This window comes from Rhinatrema bivittatum, chromosome 4, assembly GCF_901001135.1.
Source record: "Rhinatrema bivittatum chromosome 4, aRhiBiv1.1, whole genome shotgun sequence".
NCBI classification, from domain to species: Eukaryota; Metazoa; Chordata; class Amphibia; order Gymnophiona; family Rhinatrematidae; genus Rhinatrema; species Rhinatrema bivittatum.
This window is the reverse complement of record NC_042618.1, coordinates 188,810,840-188,831,653: the sequence shown is the minus strand read 5'-3', so window position 1 is coordinate 188,831,653 and position 20,814 is coordinate 188,810,840. Positions and strand designations below refer to the sequence as shown.

The following is a 20,814-nucleotide window of genomic DNA, read 5'->3' as shown; positions in this document are numbered from 1 at the left end:
ATAAAAATTTAAACCCCTCACCCTCCTTAATCCCCCCCTAAGACTTACCAAAATTCCCTGGTGGTCCAGCGGGGAGCCAGGAAGCCATTCCTCTATTCCTTTGCGAGGAGCACGTGACGTCCACATCACGTCGGAGTGACGCGGCCGTCACGTGGTCCACCGCGGTTCCGCTCCCGGACCCCTCGTTGGACACAAACGGAACTTTTGGCCAGCTTGGGGAGGTCAGGAGGCCCCCCCCCAAGCTGGCCAAAAGTTCCGTTTGTGTCCAACGAGGGGTCCGGGAGCGGAACCAGCTTGGGGGGGGTCACGTGGTCCACCGCGGTTCCGCTCCCGGACCCCTCGTTGGTCAGGAGGCCCCCCCAAGCTGGCCAAAAGTTCCATTTGTGTCCAACGAGGGGTCCAGGAGCGGAACCGCAGTGGACCACGTGACTGCCGCGTCACTCCGACGTGACGCGGACGTCACGTGCTCCTCGCAAAGGAATAGAGGAATGGCTTCCTGACTCCCCGCTGGACCACCAGGGAGTTTTGGTAAGTCTTGGGGGGGATTAAGGAGGGTGAGGGGTTTAAAATTTTATTTAGGATCAACGATCGCGATTTCCAACTTGTTCAACATAGCTATGTTGAATAAGTTGGAAATCCGATCGTTTTCGCCTCATCACTTTTTTAAGTTAAAAAAAAAAAAAAAGTAGCGTTTTACATATAAGTTCAAAACAAATGCACACCCCTACTAGATGGCCCTAGTTCAAATCCTGAGGTTAGTGAGTTAGGAGAGAGGTGTACCATGCTGAACAGCACCTCCTCTGAGACTTGTTGGAGTGGTGAGCTCCTGTGTGCAGAAGAAAGAGAGGGAGTAGAGTGAGTACAGTGTGTGCCATTTTTGGTTGGAGTTTGAGGAGCTGTTGCAGTCTTTTTTTGTTTTGGGACTCAAGGCTTCTGAGACCTTTGAAAAGGAGTGAGGTTCTCCCTGTCTGGGAGGGTTTTCCTCATATTTTTTGGGAACTGTTTGAAGTCAATTTTTTTTTTTTTTTTAGAAGTTTTCTCCTTTTCTGAATCCCTGGTCCTGGCTGGAGGAGGGACAGGCCCTGCTTCTGGAAGCCAAGGTAGAGAAGACCTGCTGAGCTTCTCCTGCCCATTAAGGAGGGTTGGCAGTGACTCGCCACAATAGAAACTGAGAGAGAGAGAGTTCTTTTCCTGGGAGATTTATGAGGATTCTATTTTTGGTATTTTTCCTGAGTCGGGGAGGACGTTGGAAGTTACCCTTCCTTATCCTAAGGTTGAAGAAATTGAAGGGCTGTTTTTTTTCCCCAGCAGAGAAATCTTCCCTCCAAGAGGTCCAACCAGCAGTGTTCAGAGAGGAGCCAGAGGAAGACGTTTCGAGACATCTGGTGATCCCCACTGGAGTCTTAACCCCGGGACACAGGACACTGACTCGGCTTTTGAGGATCTGGAGTTCAGCTGGGTCCTCAGGTACAATTTGGGAAAGGGATCCTTTTACACATAAGATACCCTGGCGTGCTAGCTTTTTGCTGCCCTGTGCGAACTCAATTACTGTGCTCCCTCCCCCCCCCCCCCCATTCATTCAGTCTCTGTCCTGGACCCATCAAAAAAAGCCCAGCTCCCTCCAGCAATCTTATTTTTAAAATTTGACACCCTCCCCCAAACGGAACCCATGGTCAAAGGAAAGGTATTAGGTACTCTAGGCAAAACTTATAGCCTTGCACAAACACACACCCTCTACAAATGCACACACACACACACACACAATTCAATTATGGATTTATAATAGATTTTTACATGAAAAAAACCACATTCAAAAGTACAGTCTTCTAAGGCAAAACTATCACTTACAGAATGCATATTATATTTGCATGCACTGCTGTGGTGTGAACTAGAAAACACTGCAAAAAAAGAGCCTTGGAATTCTGATGGAATTAGACTTTCTGTAATGTGTGCTGGGTGTGGGCTTGGCCCTCTGAAAGCCATGAATAAATGGAATTACCATTACAATATAGTAAACCTCCCATACAAAAGAACCCTAACTGCCAGCACTCAAACAGTAACAACCTTATCTATTAAAAGACAACACTGTACATACACCAAGACCTACGGTATAACACCAATAAACCTTCTAATAGGAAAACAGAAGAAATCAGACTGCTATAAGATCCATACAGATAAATTATATGGTAGCAGAATACCTCACCTCGGTCACACATGGAGAACACAGACTGACCCTGACCAAATACAGACTAAAGAGACCAGAAAGTGTAAATAGAAGCATGCAGAGAAGAACTGAACTGGGACCCATAACAAGCCAGCCTCAATAAGCAGAGTAACAATGTAAAAACAGAAACATTACCATTCTTCATAAAACATTAATAAAATCAAGAAATCATCAATCATAATAGTAAAATCATAGTCATAAAAATAATAAATATTTCAAACCAGTTAACAAATAGAATATCCAAAATTTCCCAAACACTAATAAAATATTTCAAAACATCAGATGAATAAAAAAATTCCAATAATTAAAATGTTCTAATATTTCCCCAAAAATCAATAAAATATTCATACAGCACAAATATCAAATTACACCCAATAATTAAAATTAAAAAGGATTTAAAAATCTCCTGCTCTTCATACCTGGGATCTTTTGATTTCCAGTCACCCTGATATTGTTATGCATTGGGGGAAGTAGGGTCACACAAACTTTATCTTCACACACACACACACACTCACTCACACTCACACATTCATTCATTCTCTCACACATTCCATCGCTCATATACATGCCTAAGCTCTCACATTTACTCCCTCTCTCTCCCTCACAAACACATTGTGCGTGTGTGCATGCCTGTGAGAGCCTCTCTGTATCACAGAGGCTCTCATAGGTACACACACACATGCACACAGGCACTCATACATAGGCTCTCACACAGACATATATAATACACATGAACACAAGCTCTGACATAGACACATACACATACACATGAACACAAGCTCTGACACAGAAACACATTCAAGCTCTCACACCAACACACACACAAGCTCTGACACAGACACATGCACACAGGTTCTCTCTCTCTCTCTCTCACACACACACACACACATTCACACGGCCTCCTTTCTCCAGGTTCTTTGCACGGCCCCATCCATCCGCTTCTTCACTTCGGGCCATGGTGGGATGAGCTCCACCATGGCCCTGTGGGCTTGTCTTTCCTTCAGACCTACCAGCCTTCTCATGACTGACGGAGGGGTCATCGGCTGTCAAACCCGCTGACAGCCGTCGCTCCTGTCAAAAAGGAGGCACTAGGGACGCACTAGAGTCCCTAGCGCCTCCTTTTATCGCGGGCCCTAATTTGCATAGGCCACCCTCCTGAATCACGCGCCCAGGAGAGTGGCCTGTGTGCTCGCCCGCTCTCCCGCGCGTTTTTCTGAATTGGCCTGTAAGTGAACAGAAGCAGACTCAACCCCTACATGGTGCAAAGTTAAACTACATCTTTCTGCAATTTCTAATGCTAAATTACTCTTTATTTGCTGATTTTAACAGATTGAAAATAATAACAGTGAATATGATGTGCAAACTTTTTGACATCCTTCCAGTTGATTTAAAACTGCTTTCTTAAAAAGTTGTTAATAAGGTCGAAAAAGTTGATTGACTTGTTAGGCTTTCAGTTATGTGAGGATAATTCCTTCTGTTGAACAAATCCTATTACCCTTCTAACCTCTCAGGTGGTGATTGTTATTTTTTCTGCTTTCAACAACCATGGGCTCCTTTATGCAGCTGTCTGAGCATTTGAAATGAAGATAATTCACGCTAACAAAGCAAGAGAAAACTATTTAAAAAAATAATCTCTAAACACTTCTAGCTCACAATTTTAACTGTCAGAAACATTTAGAAATGAAAGTTACTGTTGAATCATGTGTGGCGTGGCGGAACAGTTCAATTTTCATTTCATCAGTCCAAAACACTTTGTTCTAAAAAAGTTTCAGGCTTATCAAGGTTTTATTTTGCTTACTGTAGACTATGACTGTTGTTATCAGATAATAGAAAAGGTTTCCTTCTGACAACTCTCCCATGCAGATCATTGAAGCACTGTACTGTGAACCCGTGGACAGCTACTCCAGTGACAGCTAAACCTTTCATCAGGTCATATGTGGTTATCAGCCACAAGTTCTGTTTTGCAGATCTGCCCAGTTTTTTCTTGGCCTTCCAGGTCTTGCCTTGACTTCAACAGTTCTATGAAACTTATATAGAATATACTGAAAGATGTTAAAGCAGACCCAGGAATAAGACCAAAAGTGGAAGCAACAGTCATGAAAAAAGGTAAGCTGATATTTTAAAGAATCTAATCAGTACTGTAAGAGACATTGAATCCAATTCTGTCTATATGGCGGTCCATATTCAGAGGCATTTAGCCAGATTACTGATTTTACTGGCTAAACCTTGGTTAAATATCTCATTATCAGACTAAAATTTAGCTGAATAACTTAGGAGCATTCTGGGTTCGTTTCTGGGAGGAGTTAGGTTAGCTGGATAATCTAACTAGCTAACTCTGATATTCGGAGTTTATCCTGCTAACCTTTCAATATGGCCAGTGGCTGAATATGGATCTCATGGTGTCCTCATAATTTCAGAAGGTCTTTGCATCTACTTCTGCTCTTTTCCGACATGTCTCTTGCTGAAAAATACCTGATTCATCTCATTGATATAGAAATGAGGTGAAAGAATATAAAAGATGAATCAGATATTTTTCAGCGAGAGACTAGTGAGGTTATGTCCTGAAAACTAGTGAGGCTGATAGGTCCCTGTGACTTTGCTGGACAGTACACATCCACCACCAACCTGTCAGCATTAACCCAATTGGTTTCTAGGAAGTTTTAGCCTGTTGGTTGTAACCCAGCTATCCTGTGTCTTGCAGTATCGCTAGATTATGCTTGCTTTATTAATCCCTTGTTTGTTTCTCTCTTTCTCGGGTGTGTGTTGCAGGCCCTGTACCATTTTAATAGCCTTTCTCTGTCCTCAGGAAGGCCTGGCCTCCAGAACTGAACATAGTACTCAAGGTGAGGATTCATTAATGAGCAATACAAGGACAGCATTACCTCCTTTTTTTCCTACTGATAAGAACATAAGAACATGCCATACTGGGTCAGACCAAGGGTCCATCAAGTCCAGCATCCTGTTTCCAACAGTGGCCAATCCAGGTCATACGAACCTGGCAAGTACCCAAAGACTAAAGGGTGGATTTTAAAAGCCCTGCTCGCGTAAATCCGCCCGGATTTACGCGAGCAGGGCCTTGCGCGCCGGTGCGCCTATTTTCCATAGGCCGCCGGCGCGCGCAGAGCCCTGGGACGCGCGTAGGTCCCGGGGTTTTCAGAAGGGGGCGTGTCGGGGGCGGGCCCGTGGGCATGGCGCCGGCCCGGGGGCGTGGTCCAGGCCTTCGGACCAGCCCCCGGGTCGGAGCACGGCGCGCCAACAGTCCACTGGCACGCGTAGATTTACGTCTGCTTCTCGCAGGCGTAAATCTACGGACAAAGGTAAGGGGGGGTTTAGATAGGGCCGGGGGGGTGGGTTAGGTAGAGGAAGGGAGGGGAAGGTGAGGGGAGGGCGAAAGAGAGTTCCCTCCAAGGCCGCTCCGATTTCGGAGCGGCCTTGGAGGGAACGGTGACAGGCTGCACGGCTCGGCGCGCGCCAGCTGCCCAAAATCGGCAGCCTTGCGCAAACAAAAGTACGCAATCGCGCTTTTTAAAAAAATCTACCCCTAAGTCTATTCCATGTTACTGTTGCTAGTAATAGCAGTGGCTATTTTCTAAGTCAACTTAATTAATAGCAGGTAATGGACTTCTCCTCCAAGATCTTATCCAATCCTTTTCTAAACACAGCTATACTAACTGCACTAACCACATCCTCTGGCAACAAATTCCAGAGTTTAATTGTGCACTGAGTAAAAAAAAACTTTCTCCGATAAGTTTTAAATGGCCACATTCTAACTTCATGGAGTACCTTCTAGTCTTTCTATTATCCGAAAGCGTAAATAACTGATTCACATCTACCCGTTCTAGACCTCTCATGATTTTAAACACCTCTATCATATCCCTCTGCTTATGAAACCAAGCATTATGTTAGCTTTCCCTGTTGCTTTGTCACTTAGACATCTCATAAAGCCAAATCCCATCTATACTTTCCATTTTTTTGGAAGTGTGATTTAGATGAAGTACTCTCCTTCTTCTGTAATGATGAGTGTGGCTCCTGAAAGAGATGGGGGAAAAAGTAACGGGTGGAAGCAACTGATCAAAGAAGGAAGTCTTAATGATTATTTTCGGTCTTTCTGTGGTCTCAGCAAAGAAGGTTAAAGTATTGTTGCATTCTGCATTAGATGAGGAGACGATAAATTCTGCACTATAAAAATAAGTGCTATTATCAAATCACATCTTTGTACAAGCACCTGCTGATCCATCAGGATTTGAAAAGTATATTGGCAGAGTAGAATCACAGTTAAAGTACAGCATTGCAAACCTGGAGACCTCAGTTCAATTCCCTTATTCCACATTCACTGTGTGACCTTAAGCACACCACTTAACCTCCACTGTGCTTACGCTTGAGTTGCAAGCTTTCTGGAGAAGGAATGATCACAACCACACCAATGATGTAACCCAGGATTGTGTGAACTGAGAGTGCTGTTTAAACAATATATTAAAACATGTGTATAGCAAGCACTCACACTAAGAACCAATATTTTCTAGGCTTCCATCTGCTTTTTCTTCATTTTTTTATCAGGATTTTTTTGGGAAATGTTCCCTTTTAAAATTTTGATTCGATTATTAAATGAAGCCAGCAGTGGTATTTTCCAGCATACACACTTTATTTGCATGAATGAGTTATAAGAAGAGAGAATGACTTCTCTCTGATTAGGAATCATCCTTGTAGATTACATCTATTATCAGTTTTAACAAAACAAACAAAAAAAATCAGTGAAAGTAAATTACCTTCTCATTTGCACCATTTCATAAGAACATAAATAAGAATGTTAATGCTGTGAAAAACCCTGGGCCTTTATTGAAGAACGGTACGGTTGGAGGAAGTTATCTAACAGTATTTCCCTTGCATTCAGCATAATAGAAAGTAAATAGTACTCCAAGTATCAAGGGGAGGGGATGGATCAGGGAGCAGAGTGGCTCTTTACTCTGTTTGCTACATCCTCTGCTTCATCCTGTTCCTCCCCTCCCCTGCTAGCTTCCTGGTAGTGTAGAGGGTGGGGTAGGAAGCAAAGTGCTATTCTCTGCTGAGTGTGATTCTGTGAACCTGTGCCTATTCCTAGAGAAGAGACAAGTACCGGAGGCTGTCTTGGGATTAGGAAAGGGGGAGAGTGCTGGGGTAGGGCTTGGGGATAGAGAATAAAGTTCTGGGATCATCCCTGGAGAAGATGACAGAGAGAGAATATGTATGTGAGAGAGTGGGGAGGAGGGAGTGGAAGAGAGAATGTTGATGCACCCCCTTCTACCACCAATCCGCTCTGAATCTCAGCGTGACCACAACTCAAATGTCCTCAGATACAGCCGTTTGCAGAGAAGTGGCTGGGTGGAAAAAGGGTTGGAGAGTTCATGTACAGAAAGCATGCACTGGAAATGAAATTGGGCCTGGCAAAGAGTCATCAGAAGTGGGATAAGTGCCGATCCATTCATAAAAAGACCGGGTTAGAAAACTAATCAGCTGTGGAGAATTATACAAAGACATTGCAGTTGTTGCAAATGTAGAAATATAAGGCCAAATTTTTAAATGGCCGCACGCATAAAAATCGGCACTTTTGCGTACAAGCGGCAGGCCCTGAAAAAGGGGCAGGCTGGGGGCGTGGTCTAGATGGGGAGAGGCGGGGCGGAGTGGAACGGAGGCCAGCTGGGACAGCGGCCATTAGCCGCTGTCCCGGGCCAGCGCATGCCAGCAGCCGGCCGGTGCACGTAACTTACTTCTGCTCATCAGAGCAGGTAAGTTACAAAAACAAAAGGGTTAGTTAGGCTTGATTTAGGGGTCGGGGTGGAGAGGGGAAAGGGAAGGAATGTTAGGCAGGGAAGTTCCCTCCCAGTCTGCTTCTTAATTGGAGCGGACTGGGAGGGAACTGGGGGAGGCCCGATTGCGTCGCCACGCGTATCAATGCAAAATTCGGCCCCCTAAAGGGCACCGCCCGCATATGTGCGCATGGATTTTAAAATCCGGCGCACAAGTACACGCAGCCAACGGATTTTATAACATGCGCGTGCCAGCGCTCACGTGCTATAAAATCGGCGCGTCCATGTTTTAAAATCTACCCCATAATGAGAAACTAAGCAGTGAATTGGGCAAGTGGGCTAGCTAGCTTTGTAGGGAGTGGAGCTTATTCTGCAAAGGGTGTTAACAAACAGGACTGAAGGCTCTTCAGTAAATCTGTTGCTGTGTGAGTCCTGGGTATTAGCGCTGTGATGAATTGACAAATTTCCTGTAAAGGTTCTGAGTGTTTATAGCAGTTTTGTGATGCATCGTAATGTGTCTGGTAGTGGAAGTAGTTTGCTTTGCTGTTAATGAGATCTAGAACCTAATTAGTTTAATATAATCAAAATGCATATAATTCAAAATAAGCAAAAAAGGCAAGACATAATTATGGATTAAATACACTTCCTTTGCACTCCCTAATGCTTAACAGGGTAGAGGTTAAGGATCACATTCACACCTATCTAAGGGCCACAAGTTTGGGACCTAGGTCACACTTGCATCTACTTATAGGCTACAAATAACAGTGAAATGTTTTACATTTTAAAAACCCACAAAACATTTCATGGTCTCCCAGCTTGTGGTGTGTGGTGTGTGCTGTGTACAGGATGAAGGCACATTTCTTCACTTGGCCATAGGTGCTAAACGGCCTGGGCTACAGTTCTGTCTTCATGTCCTGACTTTTCCCACTTTGAATTTCTTCAATCATATTAATTAAGTTTTCTTGGGGGTCACTTGAGCTTTAGAGATCCTTAAAGCAGATTTCCCCAAACTCTCACAGGCTTTAATGTATTGTCTTTAAGAGCTTGGCTTAATTCTTTCTCCCCTCAAATCTAAATACAGAAAGGGGTTGAGAAGTAGCACAAGTTTGAGACGTGTGGGCACTAGCACCAAACTTGTTTCAAACGTGTGCAAATTCAAGCCCTTTCTGTGTCCAATACATGCACATGTATTCCCCTCAATTACAGCATCTTTCATTGCGGCCTCCTTCTGTAAATGATGTTCACCAAGCCTGATGAGACTGGCTGTGACTACCCTGCATATGCACAGGGCAGCGCACCCGGGGGGCGGGAGAGACCGCAGAGCTGCTGGCAGCCGAAGAAGAAGAAAAGCTTCAAGCCGCCACCGGCCGTCGATGAGGCACATCTTCCGGTTGCGGGTATGTGCGCGCCCGTGTGCGGGCACAGCTTCCACTCTCCCCGGCACACGGGAAGGTCCGCGGGGATGGCCCCAAGACATCAGGAGCCCCACGAGGCCCAAAGATATCAGGAGGCCATGTGTGTATGTGTGTGAGTGACTGAGAGCATTTCTGTGTTAGTGCTTGTGTGTGTCTGAGAGCCTATGTGTTTGTGCATGTGTGTATGTCTGTGTGAGAGCCTGTGTGCTTGTGAATGTGTCTGTGTGAGAGCCTGTGTGTTTGTGAATGTGTCTGAGTGAGAGCCTATGTGTGTGCGTGTATGTGTCTGAGTGAGAGCCTATGTGTGTGCGTGTATGTGTCTGTGTGAGAGCCTGTGTGTGTGCATGTATGTGTCTGTGTGAGAGCCTGTGTGTATATTTGTGTACCTGTGAGAGCCCATGTGTCACATATAGGCTCTCACAGGCACACACACACACACACATAATGTGTCTGTGAAGGAGAGGAAGCCTGTCCATGTGCTTTCATTGGCTTGAGCGCCCGTCAATTTGGGCGCTCAAGCCAATGAAAGTACGCTTCGCTTCGCTCGTGCCGTGACGTCATGCGCTTCGCTGGCTCTAGCCATTGGAGCCGAGAGCCCGAACCGCGCCGCGGAGTACCTGCTGGAGCCAGCAGAAGTTATTGGAGACACAGCGGCGGCGCATCAAGGAGCTGGAGGTGCAGCTGGAGCGGCTGAGCCAGGAGAACCGGGACCTGCGCGGGGACCGCTGGAAGCCGCTGGAAGCCGCCGGCTGCCCCCCTCCGGAGGACGGCAGAGAAGGCTGAAAGGGCTGAAAAAGCAACAAGAAGTTAGTTGGTAACATGTCGAGTCGCTTCGGGAGAAGGGGATTTTAGGTTTTTAGGTTTCCTTTTGGGGGAAAGTTTGCCGCCTACCCTTACCCCTGCCTCTAACGCAGGGGTAGGGGTAGGCGGTAAATTAGCAGGTTAAACGCGCGACTAAACTGCAGGTTAAAAAGGCGATAGTCTGGGCGCGCGTTACTGTATGGGGGGGAATAGCTAATTCGATGGTTTACATCTCATATACATGCCGCGGGCGGAAGGGGTTACTCGTTAATTTAAAGAGGCGGTAAGAATGGGTTAAAGGGGATAGTGAATCGCGGGTTGGGCTAACGCGGCCAAATTGTGAGTAAAAGGCGGGTTAGAAGCAGGGTAACCGCGGCCGCACTTTACTGTATTGACCTGATAGCTAGTAATGAATGGGCCCCCTGAAAACACAACTGTTTGTAACATTGTCAGTGTATCTAGGATCGATGCTGATTGACAGGACATTCTAATGAGTCAAAAGTATAATAAGATGTGGATAAAAAAATGCGCACTGAGCTTCAGTGCACATTTATTTACTCATGCACTAAAAAAAAGTTAACTCCCGATGCTGAAAACTAATGGTCTGCTAATGCATTGAGATCTTTAAAAAAAAGTGCACTAACCCAAAAATGAAGACACAGAAATATGCATGGCATGCATAAAACCTGATTTATGTGCATAAAACATTTTTCTGTGCTGAAAACATGATTTCTGCATAAATCATGACTTCTGCACATAAATCCTGAGTACAGGACCCCCCCTATACCTCAAACTCCAGATTCAGCCCCATAGACTTATATTAGCCCCAAAAATGTGAGTTAACATTACTCCACTCTGCATAAAAAGGCCTATTGTAATATGTATTGGGTATGAGTTGGTCCTCAGAAAGTCACAAGTAAACCGAATTACAATTCCGATATAGTAAACATCCCTTACCAAAACAGTAGAAACTGCCAACATTCAAATAGTGACAGCCCTACCTATCAGGCCCATACAGTAAACTGCATGGGAGAGCCGGCGCTCCGAGGCGAGCACCCGCTCTCCTGGGCGCGCAATTCAGTATTTAAATTAGGGCCCGTGCTAACAAGAAGGCGCTAGGGACACTAGTGCGTCCCTAGCTCCTCCTTATAAGTTATTGGTGGAAGCGGCAGCTGTCAGAGGGTCTGACAGCCGACGCTTAATTTTACCGGTGTCGGTTGTCGAACCTGCTGACAGCCCCGAGTTTGGAACATGGATGCCGGCAAACTTGAGCGTCCGTTTTCCAACCTGCGGGCAAATCTTTTTTTTTTTGGGGGGGGGGCCCTCCGACTTAATATCGTTATGATATTAAGTCGGAGGTTGTACAGAAAAGCAGTTTTTTCTGCTTTTCTGTACACTTGCCCGGTGCTGTCTGAAGGAGTTAATTTCTGAGAGTAAAATGTGCGGCTTGGCTGCAATTTTACTTTCTGTATTGCTGGTGAATATCTAATAGGCTCATCAACATGCATTTGCATGTGATGAGCGCTATTAGTTTCGGGGGAGTTGGCCGCGCGTTTTCCACGCGCTATTACCCCTTACTTGTATAACGGGTAATAATAGCACATCAAAAACCGCGCAACCAAATGGGGGCTAATGGTGCGCTCGGCCAAGTGCACTGTTCTATATTTGCCTGTATGAAAAGGCAATACTGCAAATATTACACCAGGCCCTAAAGCAGCAATATACCTCCTACTAGGAAAACAGAACAAACCAAGCTGCTATAGATCCCTACATAAATGTACAGGAAGCCTAAACTCCTAATGTTAAATAAAAAATGTCATAACCTCCATAGTAGTCTGCCTTTCCTGGGAGGAAAATAGCAAAAACTTTTTTGAATAATATAGCTTTTCAAAGGAAAAAGGAAATTCCATGTACCTAAACTTTGAAGCTCTCTGATAGTTTAAAAATCAAAATAGTAATAATAACACCTCAAATTAATAAATCAGACCCAAAACAGTAAATGGCCGAAGTTTGGAAGTAAATTATGTTCAAGGAGCAGGGAAAAAAATAACCAAAGTCAGTGAAATCCCCTGAAACGTTTTGCATCAAAGCAAACAATTATAACATCTTTAATTGTAGCCTCCTCCCTGTCCAGCAACATACATCTGCCTCCTTTGGCCGATCTAAGGGTGGCCAAGCCTTCCGTGTACCTGCAAACCAGCTTGGCCTAATTCCAAGAGATTATTTGCTGCTGAATCAAAGCCCTGCCAAGAAGATTCAGTAAAGCGAGCAACGGATTGCTGTAAGGAGGGAGAGAGGGAGAGAGAGACACACACACACACACACACACATAACCTGCCAGGAACTGGATGCTTCTGACCACCCTACAGTACCCACAGTGCGGGAGACGAGCTCGGCCATGCAAGAAACCACCAGGAGGATGAGCCTGCGGCCCATGCCCGTCACCACTGTGCCAATCCGCCACTTGGCGCTGGGGATGGCAGTGAAGGATGCATAGCAGCCGCGCTGCTCCACTGTCACCATGGCCTGGTGGCTCTCGTCGCGTACTGGCTTGTCCAGCTGTATGAGGTGAGGGATTAGCTTAGGTGGCTAAAGTGAAAGCTGAAGTGTGAGCTAAGCCCTACTGAGTACTTAGACCGCCTTTCCCTATAATTTTCTACCATTAAAAGCAAAATTCTAACTAATATTTATTTTCTAACCTTGATTTCTGAGCTTTATTTGTGTTCTTCTGTCCTCACCAACAGCATTCTTTACAAGCAAGTGCTGTAATTGAATTTCTGAAAAGGGATTCAGTTTATACCATATATTTATTTATACATAAGGCATCCTCCCCAGGGAGCCGCACTGAAAATAAAAGACCCAGTAAATCAAGGTAAGCAAACAAAGTCATTAACAGAATAGGAAAAATAACATGCACTGGGAGGGAGATCAGCTAGGGCGACTATGGAAAAGATGATTGGAAGAAATGAGTCGTTAAGTGGGAGTGATATGTGGACAGAGTTTAGAATTAACTCCGCATTAGGTTTAGTGGGACAGTCCTGGTTTTGGTCTCTCTGTTTACTGTCCCACAAGAAAGCACCTTTATGTTATAAAGGTCCCATTCTGAGCCATGACCCCAGTTTGACCTCAGATTTGGTCTGTTCTGACTTTTATTGCAGTGCGCTGTTACCTTGTGCTCCCCCTCCTGCCAGGAGTTCAGGAGTAGCCTTGCGACCCAACTTTAGGGTCCTACTTAATAAACGTTTTCCTCATAGAAACAAAATAGGAGAAAATGTTTAGTAAATAGGCCCCCCCCTAGATTTTAAGTCTTATTGTACGTGAACGTAACTTGTCTTGAGCTGCCAATGCAAAGATGTAAAGGAAAAAATTAAAATTAAAAATACAATTACGGAGGCACCACTCCAAAGTCTTCTCATTCATTTCTACCATCTGAGCAGCACTTCCACCACTGCTGGCATGGGGAATGATGCCCAGCCTTCTTTCCTCCCACACGCCCACGGCAAAGTCATTGCTAGAGAATTTAGCGCTCTGTGTTGAAACAGCAGGAAGTACCCCCCATCACCCCACCCCAAGCCAACCCTTTCCCCAAGTGGGCAGCGATAATAGTTCTGCCACTGCCTATCATCTGACCCTTCAGTCTGCCCCCCTCGCAAAGATGTGCCCTGTGCTACCGCACCATTCACACTCTCTTACCTACAGCCCTGCTACCCAAGCTTCAGTAAGGCTCCACAATGACTGCTCGTCAAACATCTTTGTTTTCAGTTCTGGAAAATGTGGTAACCCTGATTTAGTTATATCACACTCCAAAGTATCCAGTAAAGTATAAGCTTTCTTTTATTGAACCAACCAAAATAAATTATGCATATTGTTACTGTATATTAGCTTTTGAGGTCTCATAGGTCTCTTCTTCAGAAGTCTCTCCAAAAGACACCTTCTCAGGTGTCTAGGAAGCCTCAATTCCTAATGTTAAATAAAAGATGTCATAACCTCCAAAGTATCCTATCTTTCCTGGAAGGAAAACAGCAACAAACCTTTTTGAATAATACATTATATAGCTTTTCAAAGGAAAAAGAAAATTCCATGAATCTAAACTTTGAGGCAGTAATAATAGCACCTCAAATTAATAAAAACAAACCAAAAATAGAGTAAAAACATGGCTCTTTAAACAAGCATTTTACAAAGAGATGGGAGAATAGAAATTTATTCAGGAAAAGGCAGGGGAGCACCGACACACAGTACTTAGGACTGTACTTTAGATTAATCTATGAATGTTACACCACAATAAGTACAACTATAATACTAAGGGGTAGATTTTCAAAGGGATACGCGCGTACCCCCCGAAAACCTACCCCAAACCCCCCCTGCGCACGCCGAGCCTATTTTGCATAGGCTCGGCAGCGCGCGCAAGCCCCGGGACGCGCGTAAGTCCCGGGGCTTGCAAAAAGGGGCAGTCGGGGGCGTGGCCAGGAGGCGCGGTTAGGGATCTGGGGCATGTCTGGGGCATGTGGGCAGTCCAGGGGCATGGCCGAGTGCCCCGACACAGCGGCCTGTGTCGGGGCCTGCCGCACCAGAGGCAGTAATAACTTCTCCGATAAAGGTGGGGGGGGGGGGGGGTCTAGATAGGGCCGGGGGGGTGGGTTAGGTAGGGGAAGGGAAGGGAAGGTGCGGGGGGGGGGGGGGGGGTAGAAAAAAAGTTCCCTCCGAGGCCGCTCCGATTTCGGAGCGGCCTCGGAGGGAACGGGCAGCACGCGTAGGGCTCTGCGCGCGCAAATTGCACAAATGTGCACCCCCTTGCGCGCGCCAACCCAGGATTTTATAAGATACGCGCGTATCTTATAAAATCCAGCGTACGTTTGTTCGCGCCTGGTGCGCGAACAAAAGTACGAGCGCGCGTATGTTTTTAAAATCTACCTCGGCGTGTGATAAAACTACCTGTGTAAGTACCTTGTTACAATTGGTCATGAACTACTTCGCTAAATGACTATGTCTAATGATATATTATAACCGAACCTTTGACGGCACCTGTTAGAATGTACTATAGTACACTTTTACCTACATTAAATATGTGCCTACATGTAAACCGTTGCGATGGTATTTAACTTAGCGACGGTATAGAAAAGATTTTAAATAAATAAAAATAAAAAATAGTGAATGACCCAACTTTGGAAGTACATTATGTCCACACTATTATTTATGGAGCAGGGAAAAAAAAATAACCAAAGTCAATGGAAGCCCCTGGAACGTTTGCTACAAAGTAGGGGTAACAGCTCCATTCGAGCAACAAACTTTAGCCAAGCTAAGAGTGCCCCAGTCTGCCTTGCACCTGCAAACCAGCTTGGCCCAGTTCCAGACCTAATGAGTCACCAAGAGATATCTGCTGCTGAATTAGAGCCCTCCCAAGAAGGTTCAGTAAAGTGAGCATTGGATTGATGTAGGGTGGGAGAGAGTGAGAGACAGAGCAACAATGTGGGTATGGTGAAAGCTATACCCACATTTTTGCTCTGTGGGTGCAACTAACCTCCCAGAAACTGCATGCTTCTGTCCACCCTACCCATGGTGCAGGAAACTAGCTCAGACATGTGGCAGACCCTGAGCGCCACCAGAAAGAGAAGCCCGCAGCCCAGGCCTCTCACCACTGCGCAGCTCTGTTGGGGATAGCGGGTGAAGGTTGCACAGCAGCCACACTGCTTCACCGTCATCGTGGTATGACAGCTTTTGTCACACTCCGGGTAGGAGCAGCATTGGAAAAATCCAAAGGATATGTCCAGCTGTGCGTCCAGAAGCCAGGGGAGCAGGAAGAAGCCCATGCAGGAGTCAGAGGTGCAAAGCAGGAATAGCAGTGCCCAGAGGAGCCCGATCCAAGTCAGACTCAAGGCCATCTTCTTGGTGTATTTCCCAGGGGGATAGGATGGGGGTGGGGAAATCCAGGCAGTGTTAATCCTCTCCAAATCCTGATCAGTCTTGGCAGAGGTGAGCTTCAGAGATCTGGCATTCATCGCTTTCCCTTCTCTCTTGCATCGCTCCTGATCAAAGGGGAAAAAATGTTATGCACACTTCTGAAAGACAAAAAAACAAACAAATGAAAAAAAAGAAGTGGCATCTCTAAGTGTAGGAAGAAGGAGAAGAGATTTAAAAAAAAACAAACAAAAAAAAAACATTGCTTGCTTTATTTTGGGTGTTTATGTTTCCCCAAATTAATTCCCATATCTCGTGAGTTGAGAAATAAATGTGAGATGGTAAAATAAAAATGATCTATGTGCACTTTGGGGACATTTATGGCCCAGTAGGGTTCAGTTTCTTTATAATACACAGAGTCGCAGATTTCAAGGTTATACCTAAGGGTGTCCTTGAATCTAAGGTATTTTCTTCCCTGTGATCTGTACCCACTTTTCAATTGACCATAGAGCATAAGTTTAGGGATTCTGATGTCCTTCATAAGAACAGCATGCCTAGTATTATAGATAAGCAGGCTATAAATTTAAAAATAAATAAGCATTAAAAAATACCATGTTGGGTCAGACCAAAGGTCCAGAGCCCAGCATCCTGTCTCCGACAGTGAGCAACCCAGGTCACGAGTACCCAGCAGATCACAAGTAGATCTATTTCTTGTTACTCATAACCATGGATAGCAATAGCTTTCTTTATGCTATCTCGCTAATAATGCGTCATGGACTTTTCCTCCAGGAGCTTGTCCAAACCTAGTCACCTTGACCACGTCCTCTGGCAACAGATTCCACAGCTTGATTGTGCGCTGAGTGAAAAGTACATTCTACAATGTGTTTTAAATCTGCTAATTGTTAGTTTCAGGCAGTGTCTCCTTGTACTATTTTTTGAAAGGGTAAATAACCGTCCTTTAAAATAGCTGTACCATTGCTTGTTTATCCATAAATTCACTCTATCCTTATGACAGTCTGCCCAACAAAGCAGAGCTTTCACCATCATTTTCTCCATGCTAGTAATCTGGCACTTTTCAATGACTTCTCTGTTGGAGATCCCATCCTTATATTGCAGATGAATCTCAGGGAGCAAAGATGGAATTACTTGAGTTACCAGAGCTGTCTGCAGTATAGCATTCAGGATTCATGTCCATAAAGCAAAGTGGACAGTACTACTGTCTGGTACCCTTTGATTATAGGGGCCAGTTTCACCTCTCTGTCAGAGTTTGCCAAAGGATGGGATTACATAAGAAATTAAGAGCATTGCTTGGCAATCTCATTAAGATTGGTGATACTGGAAGGAACACTTTCAAGATAACAAAATTTGACAGTCACATTCAGCTGAGTACCTTGATGAAAAATGTAAGCTTGATATAAGGTTACAGAAAGCTAGCTGCTTGGTATATGACCTCCATTTCTTTTTCTTTTTTTTTCTTCAAGCTAATGATGAGCCTGAAGCATCTAGCTGCCTGGGTGAACCGAGCTACAATAACATGGATGTCCTCTAGTAACTGGGATACTAGTGCCTGTCATGTGCAAACAACAAGTCCGAGACCGATGACTGCACCACCTGAGAGCCACCAACTATGAACCCCATAATGTCCATTTGAGACTGAGAAGGGATAAGAGGATCCACTGCATCCCTTAATAGATAGGGCTGATGATAGAAACAAACTTCTCAGGGCAGCCAAGTTTCTGGAGGATTTTCCACAGACTTTTGCGTGGTTTCTGAAGCATATTATATTTATAAATATAGGGGATAATATTCAGCCATTGGTCGGTTTGCAAAGTTAGTCAAATATACTTATCTGTCTAACTTTGGTGGGATAGTCAGCAGCACAGCCATACTGCTAAATATACCCAATTTGCTAGATATGTTTGTTCATTAACTTTAGGGCTCCTCTATGACATAAGCAGGGATATCCATAAGTTATTCAGCTAACGCTGAATATAGGAGTTAGCCGGATAACTTATTTGGCTAACTTAACTCCACCTCGGAACACCCCCAGAATGTCCCTATGTAATCTTGTTACATTTTAGCCAGATAAGTAGGGAAAATATTCATGTCAGCATTTAGCCAGATAAGGGCTGCTGGATATGAACCCTAAGATGTCCAGTTTTGTGTTTTTACAGGATCATTCTGGGAGGGGTGGTAGTGGCAGAACTTTGTTCAGTTTAATTATCAAAATCTCAGGGAGGGAGGCTGATGTCTAGCGGGCTTGATACCCATGCACCAACCCTTAAAATAAGCACATATGCAGATCACAATGTGCTAAATTGTATTGGAACCAATCTTAGGAGAGCTGAGATGTGAGCTGTGAAATGCATGCTTTCCACAAGCTCTAGGAAACAATCAGCTTCCCTCAGTTCTCATCATCATGCATACCCAGTACTATGATTAATGAACATTGAGAGAAGAGATAAGCATCATAACATACTCCAGAAGTTGCCCTCATATTAAATCAATGCACTAGTTAAGAAGTAACTAGTGATATAATTATTTTAAAAAGAGTTAAACTATTTTCTTCACTAGCACCACCTCCCCAAATCCTAGCTACTACCAGATCCCTCACTGACCAAGGGCTGGAGAGAAAGTCTCCCCAAATTCTTCAGTTTCCTTCTAATCAGCAGGGGTTACCACAGTCGTCTTCCCACCCAAGCCCCACTGGCCCCAACAGACAGATCTGAATCCAGATCTTTTGCAATACAGCCATAGAGTCAGCCTTTCATAGCTACTTCATGTAACTATAGCAACATAGTTAATGATGGAAAATGAAGGCCAGCATGGTCCATCCAATCTGCCCAGGATAAAGTCTGCCATTCCATACGGATTACCCCCCTCTGCCTCCTGTTAAGGGTAGTATTGCTGCTCCGTGCAGGTTGTCATCATGTCTTCTGTTAAGTGTAATAAGTAACTGCTGCTCCATGCAGGTATTCCCATATAGAAATGTAAACTTTGGGTTTAACAGAGGTTGCTCCATATTCTATTTTCTGTCCACGAGGGATACTCAGTGTGTGACCCATGCCCTTTTGAATTCCATTATCATTCTTGTCTTCACCACCTCTTCCAGAAAGGCATTCCATGCATCCACCACCCTTTCCGTAAAGAAATATTTCCTGACATTGTTCCTGAGTCTTCTTCCTTGGCGTTTCATATCATGACCCCTAGTTTTACAGCTTCCTTTCTATCAGTAAAGGTTTGATTTTTGTGTATCATTAATTCCATTCAGGTATTTTAAAGACTGTATCATATCTTCCCTGTCTCTCCTCTCCTCCAGCAAATCCATATTTAGGTCTTTCAAGTTCATCTCATAAGTCTTCTGGTGCAGACCCCACACCATTTTGGTTGCCTTTCTCTGGACCGCTTCCATCCTGTCTTTAACCTTTCCTAGGAACTGAACTCAGTACTCCATGTGAGGCCTCACCAAAAATCTGTACAGGGACATTATCACCTCCTTCCTCCTGCATGTTATGCCTCTGTCTATGCAGCCCACATCCCTCTGGCCTTAGCACATTGTTTCACTACCTTCAGATCACTGGACACTATCACCCCAAGGTCTCTCTCCTGGTCCATGCACATCAGTCTTTCATACCCTATAATGTTTGCTGCAGGACGCTGTCCTTTATTACCTGCAGATATTAACCCCTTCCTACCTTAGCAATACCATTACCTGCCATGAACATCCTCCTGCCCACTGTGGTCACTGTCACAAGCTGCCCTATGACCCCAACCTTGAGAACACGTGCCTCACCAGCACTAGGAACCGAATTTTTGCGGGCTCTGCCTCCACCGTTTGGACCTTCCTGCTTCCTTATATCAGGCTGGCCCCTGACACCTAAATCTTTCAGAAAACTATTAAACATGTGACTGTTTGAGGCAGTTTTTGGCACCAGCCATTAACATCTGCCTGTGATTTTCTGGACATATGACCATCTCTTTTCCCATTTCCCCCCTCCCCTGTGTAATTCATTCTGTATTGAGATGTGTTTCTTAGAATAGGAGGAGAAGAGTGGAGAAAGTAACTTCTGAGCTGCGCAAGGAAGAGATGTAGTGCTTGGGCCTTCCAAGATGTTTTGGCCTTTCCTGACGTGAGTATGTAGAAACAAAGAAACAGAGAAATGTGACGGCAGAAAGAGGCCATACAGCCTATCTACGCCAGCTTTACCCCTACCACTCCGTCAGAGATCCTCTGTGATTATCCCATGCTTTCTTGAATTCAAACACTGTTTTTGCCTCCACCACCTCCACAGAAGGATGTTCCATACATCCACCACCCTTTCCATAAGAAATATTTCCTTAGATTGCTCCTTAAGCAACCCCCTTTCACACTCGTCCCATGACCCCTCATTCTACAGCCTCATTTTCAGTGAAAGAAACCCGCTTCCTGTGCACAGAAACCTTGGTGTTATTTAAATATTTTTATCATATCTCCCCTATCCTGCCTTTCCTTCTAGGGCTCGGGTATCCAGCTCCGGTCTTCCATATGGTTTTCAGAATAACCCTAGTGAATATGCATGAGATAAATTTGCATGCAAACCCATCTCATGCATTTTCATTAGTGATATCTTGAAAACTCAACTAGTTTACAGCCCTCAAGGATTGGAGTTGGACAACCCTGCTCTAGATGTTTAGATCTTATTTTATTTATAATTTT

General features: G+C 44.8%; 1 long non-coding RNA gene across 1 annotated transcript; it reads left to right on the top strand.

The window, feature by feature from the left end:
• The first annotated feature begins 1,330 nt into the window (after positions 1–1,330).
• LOC115089478 lies at positions 1,331–20,057 on the top strand. The gene is made up of 4 exons (XR_003856105.1): positions 1,331–1,467; positions 4,088–4,330; positions 5,031–5,067; positions 17,600–20,057. It is a non-coding gene; the product is annotated as an uncharacterized LOC115089478 (long non-coding RNA).
• The last annotated feature ends 757 nt before the right edge of the window (positions 20,058–20,814 follow it).